This window comes from Camellia sinensis, chromosome 12 (assembly GCF_055761805.1).
Source record: "Camellia sinensis isolate YWXY chromosome 12, ASM5576180v1, whole genome shotgun sequence".
NCBI classification, from domain to species: domain Eukaryota; kingdom Viridiplantae; phylum Streptophyta; class Magnoliopsida; order Ericales; family Theaceae; genus Camellia; species Camellia sinensis.
In genome coordinates this window covers 98,095,444-98,116,119 of record NC_138972.1, presented here as the reverse complement: position 1 = coordinate 98,116,119, position 20,676 = coordinate 98,095,444, and the positions used below count along the sequence as shown (strand labels likewise).

General features: G+C 35.7%; 1 pseudogene; it reads right to left on the bottom strand.

The window, feature by feature from the left end:
- Positions 1–16,221: 16,221 nt before the first annotated feature.
- On the bottom strand, positions 16,222–20,402 carry LOC145804226 (glucan endo-1,3-beta-glucosidase, acidic-like; annotated as a pseudogene).
- Positions 20,403–20,676: the final 274 nt, after the last annotated feature.

Sequence of the window (20,676 nt, the reverse complement as noted above, 5' to 3'; positions counted from 1 at the left end):
AAAAAGTGTACCCAACTGTACCCACACAACATCACTCCCCCTTTTTGGCCGGGGACCAGAAATCAAGCATCGGGTGGCCGTGGAGACTGAATGAGATGAGCGAGATGGGTGAGAGTCTCCTCAAGCTAACCAAGACGACCATCAAAGGCATCGGAGCGAGCATCCAAAAAATCCAAGCGTCTGATCATGGCCTCCGCGAACCGCTGAAACAGAGCAGGAAGATCCGGAGGGGGAACAGGAGCCTCATCATCATCACCGGCTGCGGTGGCATCAAACTCGGCTTCTTCAGCAAGACCAGCAGCAACTCCTGCAGAAGGACCAACCCGGGATGACTCCCCTTTAATATGAGCTCGACTTTGAGACATAGTTTTCTTGGTAAAAGGGCGAAAAGGAGAGGCAAACTCATCATCTTCTAGGATAGGGGTCCCAAGGTCAGACAAAATTCGGTTGATCAAGCAACCGTAGGGAAGGCCAAGCTTTTTTTGCCCATGAGCACCGATCATCTTTTTTATAATAAGAGAGGCGAGATCAATAGACCGGTGACGGGCAATATAGGACAAAATGAATCCTTGGTCTTGTTTGACCTCGGATTTTTTTTATTTTTGTTCTTGTGGGCACTCACTGGTGGCATGCACGCTCAAGAGTATGGATTCCAACCAGAGAAGAATGAATTCAAAATGATGGCCTGGTTGGTGCCTCTGAGGTAGCCTTTTCCTAATGCCCGGAGATCATGTACTGAGGGAGAAACCATGGAAGTGAACTAAGGCGGTAGATGGTTAAGAGACTTAACATCACCCATGATATACTAGTATAGGTCAATTTCTTCGCAAAAGTACAAGAAACACTGTCAGTGGTCCATAGAGAACTTTGATCACTTATGCGGAAACCCCTGCAACAGTTTAGCTCAAGAATGTGTACAGAATGAGATCACGAAGTAAATGAGTATGGGCATTCAGAATGAGCTATGAACAAAGATGTAAAACAAATCTTGTAAGAAACATGAGCAGTGTTCATTTAATATTTTGATGCAAAAGATACCAGGACTCAATCACAATGAGATTAACACATCTAAGAACAGTAAGTCAGCCACTCACACTCACCTCACGAACACAGGAAGCAACCTAGTTACTGAGCATTACACCCAAGGTCTTTCTAAGAAACTCAAATCGAAGAAGATCAAGGGGTTTTGTAAAAATATCAGCTTTTTGATGCTCAGTAGGGATATGTTCCAAAACAACAAGGCCTTCATCCACTAACTCTCGAATAAAATGATGACGGATGTCAATATGTTTGGTGCGAGAGTGTTGGACTGGATTTTTTGAAATGTTTATGGCACTTGTGTTATCACAAAAAAGAGTGAGGGTATTCTGTTCTATTCCATAATCATGAAGCATTTGCTTCATCCACAACATTTGTGCACAACAACTCCCTACAGCAATGTACTCAGCCTCAGCAGTGGAAAGAGAGATGGCATTCTGCTTTTTACTATGCCAAGAAACCAAATTATTCCCAAGGTAAAAACACCCTCCGGAGCTACTTTTCCTATCATCAGCACACCCTGCCCAGTCGGCATCAGAAAAACCAGTAATTTCGGCTGTAGTATTAGTGGAAAACCAAACCCCATACCCCAAGGTCCCATTAATATACTTGATGATGCGTTTTACCGCAAGAAGGTGAGACTCTTTAGGACTGGCTTGGAAACGAGCACAAACACCGACACTGAAAGAACTATTAGGACGACTGGCTGTGAGATACAAAAGACTCCCTATCATACTCCTATAAAGGGTAGGATCAACATCAATACCAGAGGAATCTTTGGAGAGGTGAAGACTGGTGCTCATTGGAGTGCGTGCATGCTTGGAAGACTCAAGACCAAACTTGGACACAAGATTTTTAGCATACTTAGACTGAGAAATAAATATGCCCGAAGGAGACTGTTTAATTTGGAGACCCAAAAAATAAGACAATTCTCCCATGATGCTCATCTCAAACTCCTGTGTCATGCAATCAGAAAAATATTTCACAAGATGCTCAGCAGTAGATCCAAACACAATATCATCAACATATATCTGGGCAACAAGAATATGTGACTTCGTATGTTTCACAAATAAGGTCTTATCCACACTACCTCTGTCAAAATCATTATCAAGAAGAAAGGTAGTTAGCCTATCATACCAAGCCCGAGGGGCTTGTTTCAACCCATACAAGGCCTTGTCTAACTTGTAGACATGATTAGGGCATTTAGGATCCTCAAACCCTTTTGGTTGCTCAACATATGCCTCTTCTTTTAAGTACCCGTTCAGAAAAGCACTTTTCACATCCATTTGAAACAATTTAAAGCCAAGAAAACATGCAACACCAAGCAAAATACGAATGGATTCGAGACGTGCAACTGGGGCAAACGTCTCATCATAGTCAATACCCTCTACTTGTGTGTAGCCTTGAGCAACCAACCTGGCTTTATTTCTCACTACAGTACCATTCTCATCAGATTTATTTTTAAAGATCCACTTGGTACCTATCACATTCATGTTTCTAGGTCTGGGAACAAGAGTCCAAACTTTGTTACGCTCAAATTGACCTAATTCTTCATGCATAGCATTGACCCAACTATCATCTAGCAAGGCCTCTTTAATATTCTTAGGTTCAATTAAAGAAACATGACACATGTGTGATACCTCATCCCGAATCTGTCTTCGGGTTTTCATTCGATCCGAAACACTTCCAATCACCTGTTGAACTGGATGATTCAGTTTCACCCTTGCTGATAGTTTTAGTTCAGGACTTGCGGTGATAGAAGCATCAGGAGTGATGTTCCTTTGAGCACTCTTGGGACTTGAACTTACCTGTGAGGATGGTGCTGTAACTTTTTCTTGTGATTGAACCTCAGCTTCTCCTAGATTTTGTGGTTGAGTATCCAAGATTGGAAACTCACCATTGTCATCCTCATTTGTTGCTGGAGTAGGAGAACCTGTATCATCTATAACCACATTGATAGATTCCATTATTGATGAAGTTCGCAGGTTATAGACACGAAAAGCCCTACTGTTGGTTGAATACCCTAGAAAAATACCTTCATCACTTCGGGAGTCAAATTTGCCCAAGGGCTCTCTATCTTTGAAGATGTAACACTTACTCCCAAAAGTTTTGAAGTATTTTACATTAGGTTTCAAACCCTTCCACAATTCATAAGGAGTTTGTAAAGTGCCGGGCCTTAAATACACACGATTTACAACATAAACAGCAGTATTTAGGGCTTCGGCCCAAAACTTTGGAGGAAGACTCTTACTAAGGAGCATGACCCTAGCCATTTCTTGAACAACTCTGTTCTTCCTCTCAACCACTCCATTTTGTTGAGGAGTAATAGGTGCAGAAAACTCATGCTTAATTCCATGCATATCACAAAAATCCGAAAACGAACTATTTTCAAATTCACGACCATGATCAGTTCGGATTCTTATGATACGCCCAATGGAAACACCCTGTTCATTTTGGATTTTAAGGACTAAAGCCTGGAAAGCATTAAACGTATCAGATTTTTCCCTTAAAAATTTTACCCATGAGAATCGGGTAAAATCATCAACAGTTAAAAAAATATATCTTTTACCTCCAATGCTTTCAGTGCGAGTAGGACCCATTAAATCCATGTGAACCAATTCAAGAGGACGTTTGGTTGTAAAGCTGTTCACCTTTTTATGAGGAGCACAGGTTTGCTTGCCAAGCTGACATGGTCCACACACATGGCTCAAATTCTTTCCTAGTTTAGGAACTCCTCTCACAAGCTCTTTGTTGGCTATCTTAGTTAGGTCTTTGAAATTCATGTGACCTAATCTTTGATGTCATAGATCAATGTTACTTATGGTGGCAGAATGACAAGTAAGATCATTAGTCGTAAGAATCCTATAGCAGTTATCAGATGTGCAAACCCCATGTAAAACAGTATTTCCCTTTTTATCCAAAATTTCACATTTATCTTTTGAAAACAATACTTCATGATGGGAATCACACATTTGACTAATGCTCAAAAGATTAGCTTTAAGGCCATCAACAAGTAAGGCATTATCTAGCTTGGGGAGACCAGCAACACTTATAGAACCCTTACCAATGACTCTAGAAGTGCCGCCATCTCCAAAGGTGACAATTCCTCCTTCATATTTTTCAAGAGAGGTGAAGTAGGATTTGTTACCGGACATACGACGAGAGCACCCACTATCAAGATACCACATGTGTGAGTCACGTGCTTTTAGAGCAGTGTGAGCAACAAAACAAGTCAAATCCTCTTTTCTAATCCAAATCTTTTTAGTCTTGGTGTTCTGCCTAGACATGTAAGGTTGTCTCCTAACCCAAAAAGTATTAGAATTTCTACCCTTTTGAGACACCTTACCAAACAGTTCAAAACAGTAAGGACGAATGTGGCCATACCTACCACAGTGATGACAAATAAAAACAGGTTTTACCTCCTTTTTGTTGATCTTACCTACTTTTGCTTGATGAAGTGAAGGATCAACCTGGTCTATCTTCAGTTTTCCTTTTGCTTGAGTCTTCAAGTTCTGAGAGGTAGAGGCCTGCCCTTTGTGAGCCGTCGCACCATAGCCTAGCCCTCTTTTGTCAGAACCCATTTGTTGAGACCCGAGTATGTCTTCTAGAGATCTGGAACCTTTGTTCCACATGGCAATTGTTGCTCTAGCAATACGGAGTTCTTCATCTTTTTGACTGACTTTCTCTTCCAATGCAGCTTGTGACAACTCAAGACTTTCAAGCTTTTCTTCATATGTGGAATACACCTTCAGAAGTTCATTCCTTTCAGTTTCACAGGATAGAAGTTTTTCACATAAGTCTTGCCTGTCACTCGAGATCTTGATGACATTATGTTTTGCTGTCAAGAGTTCTCCTTTGAGCCGGACATTCTCACTCTCACATATTTTGAGCTTGAGAGAGAGTTTGTCATTGGTTTTAGACAAATTCAGAGATTCCTCGTACAGCTTCTCGTAAGCTTGTTGTAGTTCTTCGCCATTGATCTCATCCATGTCTTCAGATGTTTCATCATCCTCTCTTTGCTCCTCATTCTCCTTGACCTCATCCAATTTAGCAACCAAGGCAGACAAGTTGCTGGATGGAGGTGGAGGTGAATCTCTTCTTTCATGGAATTGGCTCAGAATTTCCCATGCATCTTTAGCCTTTGTGCAGTGAACAACCCGTTGTTGTTCTTCATTAGAGATTGCTCCACGAATAATGATCAGGGCTCTCAGATTGCCCGGATTATCTGCACTTTCTGTATCTTCTTCAATGGTTTGCCAACCTTCTGGTTCAAAAGCTCTGAGAAACGCCCTCATTCTGATTTTCCAATACAGATAGTTAGCCCCATCAAAGGTGGGAGCATGATGCAGGTTCTGGCCACGAGCTGATTCCAAAGGCTTTGGAAGAGGTTGAGAAACCGTGGCCCAAAATGGCATGAATGCACTATCCCCATCTTCATCGGATTCAGGTTCTTCGGGTTCTTGCTCCGACCCGCTTTCATCATCCCAAGTTACGGTGTAGACTTTCTTCCGATTCTTTTTCGAAGGGCATTCAAGAGACATATGGCCAAACCCTTGACATTCATAACACTTGACCCCTGGTCCCCTTACAATATTTTTTTCAGTAGTTTGAGCAAATTTTGGTGGAACAGTTTTGGGTTTGTCATTACTCTTATCTTTTGAAATAGGGGCTCTGAAATTCAACTTCTTTTTCAAAAAAAATTTAAACTGTTTTGTAAGCATAGCCGTCATCTCAGACTCTAAATCAAATTCAGTCTCCGGAGGTTTTGCAGTCTCATGGGCACTCGTGAAAGCCATATTTTCTTTTTGATTTTTCTTAGAAATTTGGTGGGCTTCATAAGTCTGCAAATTTCCAACCAATTGATCGAGCTTGAGGGTATCAACATTCTGAGCCTCCTCAATGGCTGTCACCTTGGTTGAAACCTCTCGGGAAGGGACCTCAAAATTTTTCCAACAACTTTTGCTTCCGGGATTTTTTCACCGAGAGTGAAACAGGAATTCACGATATCACTGAGTTTTGCATAAAATTCATCGAACGTCTCATCGTCGCGCATAAAAAGGGTTTCAAAGGCGGACGTAAGATGTTGAAGTTTTGACCTTTTAATAGAAGTAGTACCTTCGTGAATCGTTTCAAGAATATCCCACGCCTCTTTTGCTATTTCACACGTGCAAATTCGACGGAATTCTTCAGGTGTGACAGAGCAGAAGAGGGAGTTGAGAGCTTTGCTGTTCCAACTTGAATTCTGGTAATCGGTTGTGTCCCATTTATCAAGGGGTTTAGGAATATCAATCCCGTCAATGGTGATTGTAGGTTCACTCCACCCAAAGATTACGGAGTGCCAAACTTTCTCATCGATGGATTTTAAAAATGCTCTCATACGAGCTTTCCAATAAGAATAGTTTGTACCGTCAAGTAATGGGGGTCTATGAGTCGAGTTACCTTCACGAATAGAATCCATGATACTAATCACACAAAATCACACTCCTATAGTTTTGAAAAAACAAAGAGTGACCCGCTCAGATACCAATTGAAAATCCTACGTGATTTGTGATTAGATCAAGATTAACTTATTCCAAATCCCAATTAATTCAAAACACTCAACCTAAAATCATCAAACACTTACGAGAGTGATTTTAGTTTGTTTGTTTTTGAGAATAAACAATAAATCGACACAAACGATTTTTTACGTGGAAAAAACCACAATTGAAGAATCTTCAATTGTAATCAAAAACCACGGGCGAACCGCCACTATCAATCCACTACTGAAGAACGAAAAGATTACAAAGATACTATACAAATTACCCAACCCAGTCAATTTGTCTCTGAATCTTCTGTAACTCTTTCACCACACCTTCGTCACGGAATTGATCCTGAAGTTGATTCCACACCGCAATTTCACTTGTCGAATTAACGACTGCGTAGAATCAAACGCCTTTTGGAATCTACGCTTTAATCTTCAGAATCCACCGAAGAGAACTTACTTGAAACTTAAGAAGCAACCTCCTTGATGTATGAATCTCAATGCATAAGTTCAGAACTCTCTCAAGAACATCAAGGAAAACTATGAAAAATCTCCAAAGAAAACTTTAAACACAACCCTAGTGCTTGTAGATCAGATCTAGGAAAAACTACTTCAAAAAAACACCCTTAACAGCTTTAAATAGGAATCTGGATCCGCGATCTCCGCTCGAGCTCAACACAGCCGCTCGAGCGGACTGACCAAAAACTGCGTGCGAACAAACTGAGATGCGCTCGAGCGTAGGAGAATCCGCTCGAGCGTAAAATCACACCCACCAGTATTTTTTTGCTTGCCCTGACAAAATACTGAGACCTGCTAATCTACGCTCGAGCTCACAAGGATCCGCTCGAGTGGACAGAACAAAAACACAAAAAATTACATTTGAATCAACACAATGTTTTGTCTCTGGATTTGACAACATAGGGACCTAACATAGATGACTCTATTTTGTTGTATATATTTTGCTAGCCAAGGGCTATACATGTATGGGTCCGAGAGGCCACTTTTGTGTAACCAAGCTTAAGCCTTGGAAGTTGTAAGCCCATGGAGGCATTTTATTTACTTTTGAGATTTGATGCTTCACATGCTATAGATTTATGTGTTTTCATACCATTGAATGTATAAATCGCATGTGGAACTTTTGTAATAACTTTTTTGATTTATGATGTAAGGGTTAGAGTTTTTCCATTATTATTTAGTGGATGTGGGTTGATGTATTGTGTATTTGGATTATTTCGGGGCGTTACATTTTAGTCGCCAAATGTCGGATTGTTTTTGGCTACTAAGGTTTTACTTGCCTAAAGTCTAGTTTTCTTTTTGGCTACTAATTCTTAGTCACTAAAACTCTGACTTTTTTGGCTACTAAGCTTTTAGTAGACAAATATTTTGTGTTTTGCCTACTAAACATTTAGTCGGCAAAAGTCTCACATTTTTCGCTACTAAACTTGTAGTCGGCAAATGTTTTTTAATTTTTTGACTACAAAATATTTTAGTTGCCAAATGTATGATAATTTTTTAAGTTTTAGTCGCCTAATGTCTGCTTTTTGTTGGCACAAAGCTTTGTAGTCACCATAATTGTTTCCCGAAATCTTTTTGTTTGGTTTTAGCTACTAACACTGAAATATGTATTTCCTTTTTTACTACAAATTGTTTAGTCGCCAAAAAATGCTCTTATGTTTTATCGCAAAATTCTAATTTCTCCACGACATGTATGTATTTCATGCACCTGTAGTATGTATATAAACAAAACAATATATATTTTATCAATCATTCCACAATGTAAAATTATCAATCATTTCACAATCCATATTACTTCCAACCACCCAAAAATGAATAACTTTAAATGTATATATTCTATACAAATCAACTATTGTCCAAACTAAAATTATATTTCCATACAAAAATCCAACCCTCCATATAAAAAAATATATTTACTACCATGCGATATGGCCATTTGGTGTGGTACAAATTACCATCGTAATCTATACCATGACAAAAGGTAATCTATATGCCATGCCAATAACTATCAGTTGGATTACAAAAGTTATATGTATCAATAATACTAATCTACACCAAAGCCGAGGACGACATAGTTAGCAGGATTATACAAAAGTGTCAAGTGTCCTTCATAAATAAAAATATAGACTATCCACAAGTCTACGCCAGCCATCTACAAAAAAATAAAATAAAATAATTGCACCCATTACAAAATATCAATTGATTCAGACATAGGGAAAAGGTTGTAATAACATGCATTTAAGATAGAACAATCTATAAAAGCCTTTTTCATGAAAGATTTATTCCAAACTTGATTTCGATTTACAAGAAATACAATTTTTAGGAGCATGCATTTTCATAAAATAAATGCTTATTGCTAAAATGTTTTGGCTGTAAATTTATTTTAACTCTTCTCCATGCCCATTTTCTTAACACATTTACAACCCAAATGACCACCGTATATGATGAAACAATGGCATCATTTAAAATCAAAATGTTGAACAATTATTGGATGTCAAACTCTCCCTTTTTCGAATAAGTTTATGGCGTTTGTGGCAGTAACTCCCAACCTACGCATGCTAATTACATTTCTTCTGTTGTTAAAGATCCTATTTGTCATGAGGAAGCTGGCCATGACATTTCTACGGTGGTTCTGGGGCTGTTTTGCATTTTTGCCTCCTTAACGCCCTTTTTCGATTAAATTTTAGGCGTTTTCGGCTCTAATTCCTAACCTATGTGTGCAAATGACATTTCAACTGTTGTCACAGGTCCTATATGTCACTGGGAAGCTAGTCGTGACATCCACATGATTGTTCGTGGGCTGTTTTGCTTTTTTGCATCCTTAACGCCCTTTTTCGGTTAAGTTTAAGGCGTTTTCGGCTCTAATGAACATAGAGAGAAAGAGAAGTGTAATTAGGTTAATAGAGAGAAAGAGAAGTGTCATTTGGTTATTATTTAGCCCAGCTGTGCCAAAAGAAGAAGAAAAACCTATAAAAATTAGGACATAAAAGATGTCTTGAAAGCTAGAAAATAAAGAACATGTAATAAGTTAAAACGTGCAAGTGTACCAGTTGTTGTGAGAGCAGATCCTATCATAGCACTGCTCCAATCAGGGCGTATGGCTTTGATGAGTGCAGCTATAACAGCCACATGAGGGCAAGCCATGAAAGTTCTAGAGTCAAAGTTCTCCATTCACAAGGTTCTGTAGAATGAACCCAATTCCTTGGACTCTTTTGACCTCTAAGCCTTTCTCAACATTATATGAATACCTACTTAGACACAAAACAATTTTTCCTTTCACAAGCTCCGGTGAAAAGGTACCATCAAGGCATTGTCTGGAAAAATTCAACAACTCAAATTCAAATGATTCAAAATATCAATTAAATCTATACACTTTTGAAAAAAAAAAAAAGAATAATTACCCAGTCGTACTATTCGTGGTTGTTCCAGGGACTTCAACATCTCTAACATAAACTAGTTGATACATTTTGTCCAGCTTGAAGAGTGTCACTGTTTGTCCCTATGTATAGATAGAGGAGAAAACATTATGAATAAAATTCAATATAAGAAGAGTATTGATATTCAGGCACAAAAATTAGACCCAGTGTTTTTTTTTTTTTTTTCTTTGATGTAATTAATTATGATGGGAACAAAGATACAATGCAAATGGATTAAGCCTTTGATTCATTAAAAAATTTTGGGTACCCAAAAACGGTTAAGAGTTTCATAGTCATGCATTGTTTTTCTGTTTTTAATCAATATTCATAGATTCTATAAGCAAAGATGGGCCTGAACCATGCACCTTTCCTTGCGAAATGATCTAAAACTAAATGGGTGATCTTGTAAAATTATGTATAACAGTTTTGGAGTACAATTTGCTACATCAAGACTGCCAAAATGCTTCCAATAAATATGTTGATGACATTGGAAACATCATTGTTCAGCTGCAAAACCAAACTAGCAATAGATGTCAGCAGCGGTGAATTAAAATCCTAGACAAAACAACAGTAGAGAGAGAGAGAGAGAGAGAGAGAGAGAGAGAGAGAGAGAGAGTTAAGTTGCTAAACAGCAATCTTCCCAGTGTTATACCAGGCCACATGGCATAAAGAACTAACTTCACTTCTCAGTCATACCAAAGAAAAATGGATAGTTGGTAAAAATAAAAAATTGAAATAATAATTTGTGTTGGTCATCTACCCATCGGAATCCTTGTTTCTCTCGAAGGGAAGCACTTGTCACACTTTCCCCAGGATTAGCAATCTGGGAAGCTATAACACAAATTACAGCCTCAGGTCCATTTATCTGTTTTCCCAATTATTTCAAGAAAAGGAAAAATACATATTTGGTCAGATATCTTTGAGGTAGAACACTATTTAGGCCTCAAAAGTCTAAGAAAATGTCCCCCACTGACTCTAATTAATAAACAAGCAGAAATACCAGACTTTTAACATTATCTCACATAACATCCAAAACAAACAAACAATAAAAAATCAAAATTGAACAAAAAAAGAAAAAAGAAAAGGCATAGCAGAACCAAAGAAGAAACTAATCAAGTGATAAAAAATAATACAAATTGCAGAGACTCGAAAATCCCTAAGCTGAAAGCATTTGATATACATGCAAACACATTCCCAGTTAATGGTTCTGCGAAGAAATTCGATTCAACCCCCTAGCATATAAATAAAATATTTATTTTCCTGATAATCAAGCTAACTTCAAAGTTTTCAGTGGAGAAAATGTTGAACCATGAAACCATGAGCATCTAAAAAATAGATAAAATCTAAAATCCCTACAATGGATTAGGGCTTTGAAACTAATGAGAGAGAAGGGGAAAAAAGGGAAAAATGTATCAAACCACTAAAATCAAACCCATTTTGGACATTAAACCCATAAAACTTTAGAAATCAAACCACTTCAACCAAACCCATTTTTCGAAATCACCACGAAATTAAACTAAAGAAATCATAAAAACCTTAGAGTAAGATTCAGAAAGGAGGAAATAGAGAAAGGGGGAGAGAGAGAGCGAGAGAGCGAGAGAGAGAGAACGAGAAACAGAGAAAGGGAGAGAGAGAGAGAGAGAGAGAGAGAACATGTGAGGATGCAGCAGTGCTGGTGGTGATTTGCTGTGATGGTGGTGGTGGTGGTGGTGGTGGTGGTGGTAGTGGCGAGAGACGGTGGTCTGCGCTGAGGTAAGGTGGGGTATGGTTTGGTGGTCATAGAGAATTTGTGTGTGAGAAAGAGAAGAATCGGATGTCTAAACATAGAACAGGGCGCCAATATTAAAATTCATTTCCCTTTAAAATGAATTATACCTTTAGCAACTAAACTGGCTATTTGTCGCCAAAAACTAATATATAATGACTAAAAATTTTGTAGCCACTCTTCATTTTTAGCTACTAAAATATTAGTCGCCAAAGCTTGTAATTTGGCGACTTTTTTTTTTTTTTTTGTCAGAAAAAATTGAGTAAACCACAACTAAATATGTTTTTGTCACCAAAAGTGGACATTTGCCAACTAATTTTTTGGTAGCCAGAGAGTAACGGAAAACTATGACTGTTTATTTGGCGACTAAACTTTTTTTTGTCTGCAATAATTAATATACGACGACTAAAACCCCATTTAGTAGCCTAAAATCTTGACTTACGCAGACTAATATTTTTTTAGTCGCCAAAAGGTGGCATATTCAACTACTAAATTTTGTTTTAGTCGCCAATAAGTAATATATCTCGGTTAAAAAAATTTAGTAGTTACAGTCTAAACAAACACCGACTAATAGATTTTTTAGTCGCCAAAAAGTTAACCTTTGGTGACTAAATTCTTTTTAGTCGCCAATTTTGGTCGCCAAAAGTGTAAATTGTTGTAGTGATTGAACCGAATTGGATACAAAATTCGAATCTGTTTGAAAGAACAATCATGTCAGTTCTTTGCACCTATTTTATGGAAGAGTTATGTCTCTTTTCTGCACCTATTCTATGGAAAAGTTTTGTCTCTTCATAGATTTGTCTCTTCAATGAAAAGTCATCATAACTTTTCAAAGAGTCACTAATTCACCTATATACATAGACCTCCATTGCATTCATTCATAAAATTGGATTCATCTTGTGTTTCTTTTCTTCTGCACTCTGTCTTTTCTGTAGGAGAATTCTGCACAGTAAGGTTCGCCAGACTTGCCGTGGTGGTGCTTCTTTTGCAAGGTTCGATCGTTGTATCTTGGGAGACGAACGTCCAATAAAAACTCATGAGCACCACAGCAGGAGACGAATTTGTCTTAAGAAAATTGTGTCTAAAACAAGCCTCGATCACATTTGGTTTCATTTCCAGATTTTTACAATTTGTTTTGTAAGTTTTCTACTTCTCTGTAAGTATTTATGGTTCTTTTTGGTTTGATTTTACCCAACCAATTTACATTATATTCAACTTACATTTTTTTTAATATAATTTGGTAATATATTTGGTGCAATGATTACCTGTTTTACACCGTACACATAAGGAGTTTTTTCTTACAACTTAAGACAAATTCGGTATTATATTTTTACAGATTTCAAGTTATTTGGTTAAAATCTTGTTTCAGTTTTTATATAGACTATATTTTCTGGTTTGATTTTTTTTTTAAACTTCTATTTTATAATTCAATTAATTTGTTATGTACTGTGTGTTATCAAATCTGTTTGATACAGTCCGTTTGTGATTTCTTTCAACACCAAATGTGAAACGTCACCTCCCATCAAAGTAGGCCATTTATAACTTTGACTCGTGGTGTTCATGAATCACGGCGATTATATGAAACACTAATACTTGTTTCCACTTTTTAAAAAATATTTTTCAGAAAATTCTATTTTCTTATTTTTTGTGTTTTTTTGTTTTTGCTGATTTTTTAAAATATTTTAAGCAATTTTTTTACTTTTTAGACACACCTAACATAAATACACCTAAAAAGTAAAAAAATTGTAAAAAAAAAATCTCTTAAAAATTCACTAAATACCAAAAATACAAAAAAAAATGCAAGAATTCAGTACATTTTTTTGTATTTTTTTGTATTTATTAATTTTTTATAATATTTTTTCACAATTTTTTTACTTTTTAGATACATCTAAGTAAGGTGCATCTAAAAAAGTAAAAAAATGTTTAAAATTTAAAAAATATTCACTAAAAACAAAAAAAAAATACGAAAACCAAAAAAGTCAGTTTTCAAAAAACTTAATCCAGAAAGCTCAAACCAAACACACTGATTCAGTTTTGGTTTTGGTTCTCATGCATGTGTTATTTTCAAGGGGAAGTTATTGATAAGTCCAGGCACAAAATTCAAAATCTATCTAGTCTCAAAACAAAATTCTTGCACCAATTAGTCCTATATATTTTTAATTGTTATCAAAAAATCTTATTTTTTTAAAAAAATAAATATAATAAAGATGCTCTTACATCCCACCACCGTCGGACTTCTATCAGACAACCATCAGAGACTGGCTAGAATATTCAACATCACTAGAAAAGTCAGTGGAATATCACCGAAAGTTCACCGGAGTATTGTCGGAATATTCTAAATGTCACTGGAAGTCATTGGAATGTCTAGAATATTCATTGGACGTCAAGAATGTCACTGGAGGCTCACCAGAATGTCTAGAATATTGTGGGGGAAAAAAAAAAGAATAAACTGAGAAATTAAAGTGAAAAAACATAGCCAAATGTGCTAAATATTGCTAAAAGAAGGGAAAAAAAAATTTAAGAACAACAAACAACAACAATGAAAAAAATATATATGTTGAGAGGGAGTTTTTATGTGCATTAGGGCCGAGCTAGGCCAAGGCGTGGTAATGGGCCGTTCTGTGGGCCGTGGTAAAAAGGGCCGAGTGAAAGAACCTTGCAATTAGCTCGGTCCAATTGTGGTTGTGGTTACCACGGTCGGTATGGAGATAATTAGCTCGGTCATGGTATTCAAAACCAAGGTATTTGGGCTTCTTATGGTGGACCTTGCTCTCGTTAGCTCGGTCAAAGCTTGCTGCAGTTAGCTCGGTTTCAACGGACCAAACCGAGGTACCAACAATGAAGGGAAGAACCGAGCTAGTTGGAGCACGGTCATTTCTGCCGCTTTAGCATGGACGTGTTAGCTCGGTCGTTTTGTCATACTACCGAGGTAAAACCATCTCACTTGGTTTAAGCAGCGAGGGGGGTGTTGAAGGATAAGCATTATCTTTCAGGAGTGTGATTCCTAGGAGGACTCTAGATGGAGGAATAAGAGTCGTACTAGGATTGTGCCACACGGAACCTATAAAAAGCTCACAACATCACCTATGTAGAGGTAACACAACTTTGATTCTCGAATACACAGAGCTTTTGTCTATTTTGCTGACTTAGGCATCGGAGAGGTATCCGGCACACACCCGCCGGCTAGCTCACGTTTGTGTTTTCAGGGAGTAGAGCGACGACGTTTGGAGAAGCGCAAACTTGATCAACAGGATTATACGAGAAGATAATTTCGTGCTCATACATATGTTATTCTCAATTTTTGTAGGGTTTAAGCAAATAATTTCTAATATTGATCAAACTGAAAAGCAAGTTTTGAAACTATAAAATGTTACAGTTTCAAAGTATGATTTTATTAAGTATTTATCCTTATTAATCAAACTGAAAAACATGTTATGAAACTGCAAAATTTTATAGTTCTAAAGAAAAGTTATGAAACTGCAAAATTTTACAGTTCTAAAGAATGATTCAATTCAGCACCAAAAAAACTGAAATTGTAAATTTTACAGTTTTTACCGCTTATAATTAAAACTCGAAAACAACTTATTCAGAATTTAAAATTTTTCCCATTATAATATGAAAATAGAAGTGTATAGTACAAAAAAAGTATTAAAACTAAGAGATCGAAGGGAAAAGACAAATATAGAGAGATGCTTGCACTCTGACAACTATTTTTTGGTTTAGATCTAGCCGGATCTAACGTAGATTTGAGTAGATCTACTTATCTTCTTTGTCAGAAACTCATCTCTTTCGCCGTCAGTGGTTTATATTTTTAATTGATTTAATTTTAGATTTTGCCTCAATTTAGTTCAACATTTTAAGAAAAAATTGATTAAGGTTAACCCACTGAGTTAAGTAAATTTGTAATTTTGTTCTTAAAAATATGGCACATGACACTTACGTGTATATTTTTCACACAAAAAATAAAAAATAAAAAAATCTAAGATTTGTAATCAATTGAACCAAATTAAGACAAAGTTGAAAATTCATGATTAAAATCAAGCCAATTGAAATTAGAGTGACTAAAATAACATAAGGATCAAAGTATATAAACTACCGTCATAATTTGCCAAAGCAAATATTTTGATCTTTAAAAAAATATAAGATTATCCTTTTTTTTCGATAAATATAATCTGATTATGTAACTATATGTCTGATCACATCTTTCATGTAGGAATTAAAATAATAAAAAAAAAAATCTATTTTTAAGTAGGGAAATAAGAATTAAAATTTATTTAGTAATGCTATTAAGTAATTATTGATCTCTTTCTAGGTAGACAGATACATCCATTCATACAAGCCTAGCTAGCTAGGAATTCATATTCCAACACAAAAAACTAGGCCTCCTTCCTTTATTCTATCATTTCAAAATTCTTAAAAATTTCTGACAAGTACATACTCAGAAATTCTTAAGAATTTTTCTAGGTAAATAGCTTTACTGATTAATTAACCCACATCTTAATTAAAAGTAATATGGTACTTAGGCTGTTTGTTGGGGTAGAAAAGCCCAAAATTCCTCTCTGTTTCTTCCCCAGTTTTGTTGTTCTCATCAAACATAGCAAACAAGTAAACCTGTATAGCCTTTCCAGGCCTCTTTGGAGTCCCACTCCCTGCCTTCACATGCTTAATCATATTCTGATAGTAAGTCTCTGCATTCTGCTTTGTAGCTCCCTCATGACCTTGAGACGGCCACCCGGTCTCTGATACCACGATCTCCACCCCGGGTCCGCCTGCCTTCTCGACGGCCGAGTACATAGCATCCAACAAGGCATCAAAAAGGTTCTGGTAACCAGACTGATCACCTGAGGCAGTGAACAGGGCATATGTTTTCTAGCAGTGGAGACTTGTTGGCGGCTAGGAATTGAATGATCGGTTCCATGAACGACTTGACACCACCGTCGAAAGAGCCTTGCGATGGTGGGTATGGGTTGCTTACTAGTGCCAAGTATGTTGCAGTTGAGACCTTGATTTGGTCCTGTTTTATTCAACAAAAAATGTGAATAATAAAACTACATTAATAATCTATCGATTAATAGAATTGACATTAAAATTCTAAATAATATTTTTCTCAATAAATATGATCAAATAACTTAGTTACTTCTTCTTTAATTGTATCCTCTTCTCTCTAATTTGATCATACTAGTTATGAAAAACTAATTTCCTTTTTGTATATAATTTAATTCTTTTTAATATGTTTTATAGATATAAAGAGGACCACTACTATTTTTTAGAAAATGGATCAACTCCTCGTATTGGACTAAAAGGCCCAATACAACCTCAACTGTCCATCTTCTAATACTCTCCAAGTAAATGATTATATTAAGTTGAGCAAATATGGATAATTATATAATTGAATCAAATTTATTTTAAAAAACTAAACTTTACATATGATTTTAAAATCTACCATTCATTTTTTTAAAACCAATCAGTCTGTTTGATTTGAATTTTTTGGATTAAATTTTTTGAAAATTGAATTTTTTAGTTTTCGTGTTTTTTGATTTTTAGTGAATATTTTTAACATTTTAAACATTTTTTTTTTACTTTTTTAGATGCACTTTACTTAGATGTATCTAAAAAGTAAAAAATTTGTGAAAAAATATTTTAAAAAAATAATAAATACATAAAAATATAAAAAAAAATATACTGAATTCTCTTTTTTTTTTTTGTATTTTTGGTATTTAGTGAATTTTTAAAAGTTTTTTTAACAAATTTTTTACTTTTTAAGTATATTTATGTTAGGTATGTATAAAAATTTAAAAAAAAAATCTTAAAATATTAAAAAAAAATTAGTAAAAAAAAAAAAAAAACACGGAAAACAAAAAAGTAAAATTTTTTAAAAAGTGTTTTTGGAAAACTCTAACCAAGTAAAGTGAACGCAATTCAATTATGTGACTATTGATCAAGTTAAAATTCTTTTACAATAATGATCAACTTGCTAGACACTAAAAGGTAAATGATTCACATCATCGAATTAAGTCCAGAGTGGGCCCACATCGCATAAATTGACCCTCCCGTCCAAGGAAACTTCTTTATTTCAAAAAAAAAAAAAAAAAAAAAAAACCTACATGATTGAGACTACATAATTTAGAAATGAGTAATGATATTATGCTAGGAACCGCAAATGATTTACCAAAATTTCCACCAAATCACTCACGTGCCTCTAGCATTTTAGTTTAGAAATAAATGCTTGCCTGTAAACCCAAGGCTGCAATTGCATTGTAGACGTTTTTCATGGCGGGGAGGACAAATTGAACATATGGAGCAGTGTTGGCTTTGTTGGGATCCACTTCGTTTCCAACCGCGATGTACTGGAACTTGATGCCCGGGAAATAGTTTCCAACATTGTTTTGGACCCATTGTGATGTGGCCAAAAGATCAAACCCAAGAGCTGGAAGGTCGGAGTTGGGGACGTCGAGGACTAATTCAATGTTGGAGCCCCTCAGGGCTTCGAAGGTCGATGACTTTGGACCATACATTCTCATCCTTCCAAAGCCGTTGGATTGGTAGAGTTGTACAACTTCTTGATCCGATGGTAAGTTGTCGCCTTTTGTCCATTACAAACTCGTATGGATTGTGCATCTGCAATGGTGACATTTTTGTGAGAAAAAACGCTAAACATACAAAAATTTTGTACAAAATGATGTGGAGTGATTTTTTTTTTTTTTTTTTTTTGGAATTATGAAATATAATGTTAGGCTTTTTGAGTTTTAATGAATGAATAAAAATGGGTCACCTCAGGTTATTGACTCAAACTCTATGTTTCCTTTGTTAAAATGGCATAAGCTTATTATATAATTTGTCTCGTTTACTTTTTACATACTATTTCAATATATACATATCTATAATATTGAATGAATCCATTTAGAAAAATTTCATATGTAACAAAAATGTAGACACCTGAATTTAAGATAATTATACCCGATAGCATCCTATTTGAAAAAGAAGAAGAAGAAGAAAATGCTCCAATGTGTATGTGGAGTGAGTGAATGGATCAAATATTCAAGATCAAGAAGGCGTACAAATATGCCCTTAAACAAAAAAATCTAAAAGATGGGTCATTACACAAAAATATACAAGACATCAATGATGTACAAACAAAAATATTATATACAAATTAGATGTAAAATGATGTAGCAGAATTATAGATTAATCTCTTTAAAACAAAAACAAAAAACCTATTAAGATGCTTATTAATAATTAGATATCCGGACTCTAAAATTAACGGTCAGATAACTGTTCAACGGCCCATTTGAGTTTGACCTTAAATCTTATTCTCAAGTCTTCACCGTTCGGCCGAATCCTTTAGAACCGTTACCAAGGTTCTAAATATCGGCCAGTATGTGCCGTACCGGCCGGTTCGTACCGAAAAATGGGAGTGCTGAGTCGGATACTCATCGGTATACCGGTGAGAATGAATTTTACGTCCGTAGCGGCCGATTCCCGATACGTATCGGCCTGAATCCGATACGTGAGAGATATAGCTCCGATACAGTCTGATACGGCTGAAAACGAGCAAAGCACCTGCAAAAATGCTCTGTTTATAATGCTCTGTCTTTTCTAATCCCATGCTCTGATAGAGCTCCGATACATTCCCATCCCATGCTCTGTTTATTAGGAGCATTTATAATGCTCTGTTTTTTCTTTTGGTTGAAGAAGTCATGGTTTTGCTTGTAAGGTGTGTTCGGTTTCTTCATAATTTGTTTTGTTTTTTTTTTTTCTTGTTTCTGTGGTTATTTTTTTATTTATATTATGGTATGGGATGAGAATGAGATATATTTTCATATATATTTATAATTCTTCAAATATTTATATGCGATTATGACTGAAGCGAATGATTTATTTTCATGTCCCTCTTTCTCTTATTAATTTGTTGTGCATGTGGAAGTATTTCATTGTTGAAAATAAGTAAAAAAATACTTCTACATCAATTTAATATTAAAAGTTTAACATATATGCCAAATAAAAGCTTGAGACTGAAATAAATACATATCATTTAGTTGAAAATGAGTCATAAGTGCCTCTATATATCAAAATTTTGATTAAAATGTGATAAATTAAGGCTAAAAGAGTCAAAAAATGTATAAAATTGAGTTTTAGAGTGATTGTTAATGATTTTTGAAATTTCACAGCCGCGACGCCCAATACCCGATACGTACCGGTCGATATTACCGATACCGATACTCCGCGATCGATACCGTTACGTTATCCGATACCGCGATTTAGAACTATGACCGTTACTAACACATCATGCAAGTGAATGTTTTTATATGAAAATTTTGAAAGAATAATAAATTTTCCTATAGAAGATAATATATGTGCGCATGAAGTCGGCATTTTTATTATGCACTTCATAGTTCATACAGCAAAGTGTTAGCATTACTATGCTCTGTATGACATGTGCAAGAGAGAGAGAGAGACCTGTCATATAAATGGTAGGTGATAACAATACAACTAGCAATACAGAAACCAGAAAAAGTTCCATTTTTGAAAGTGGAGAGGAACAACTAAAACCACACTTCAATTGTTTTTTTTTTTTAAATGGAAGAAGATGTAGAAAACACTACAATCTCCCCTACTTTATATAGAGAGCCAATAATTACTACTACTCTGGAGGACCCAAACTGTTGTCCCTGTCAAAGCACTCCTTTGAAAAGTAAAACTTCAATATGGTAGGTCAGTTAGAACAAGTCTAACAGAAAAACACTACGGGAGAATCATTTGACACCATTTATTATTACTACGTATTTTCCACCACTTTTTACACTAAATAAGCTCATCATTTTTCTTCCTTTTCTTCTAATCTTTTTATATCTAATCTTTTTCTTTTTTTCATTTATTTTTTTTGCATGAATACGTTATTATAAAAAAAATAAATTATTTAA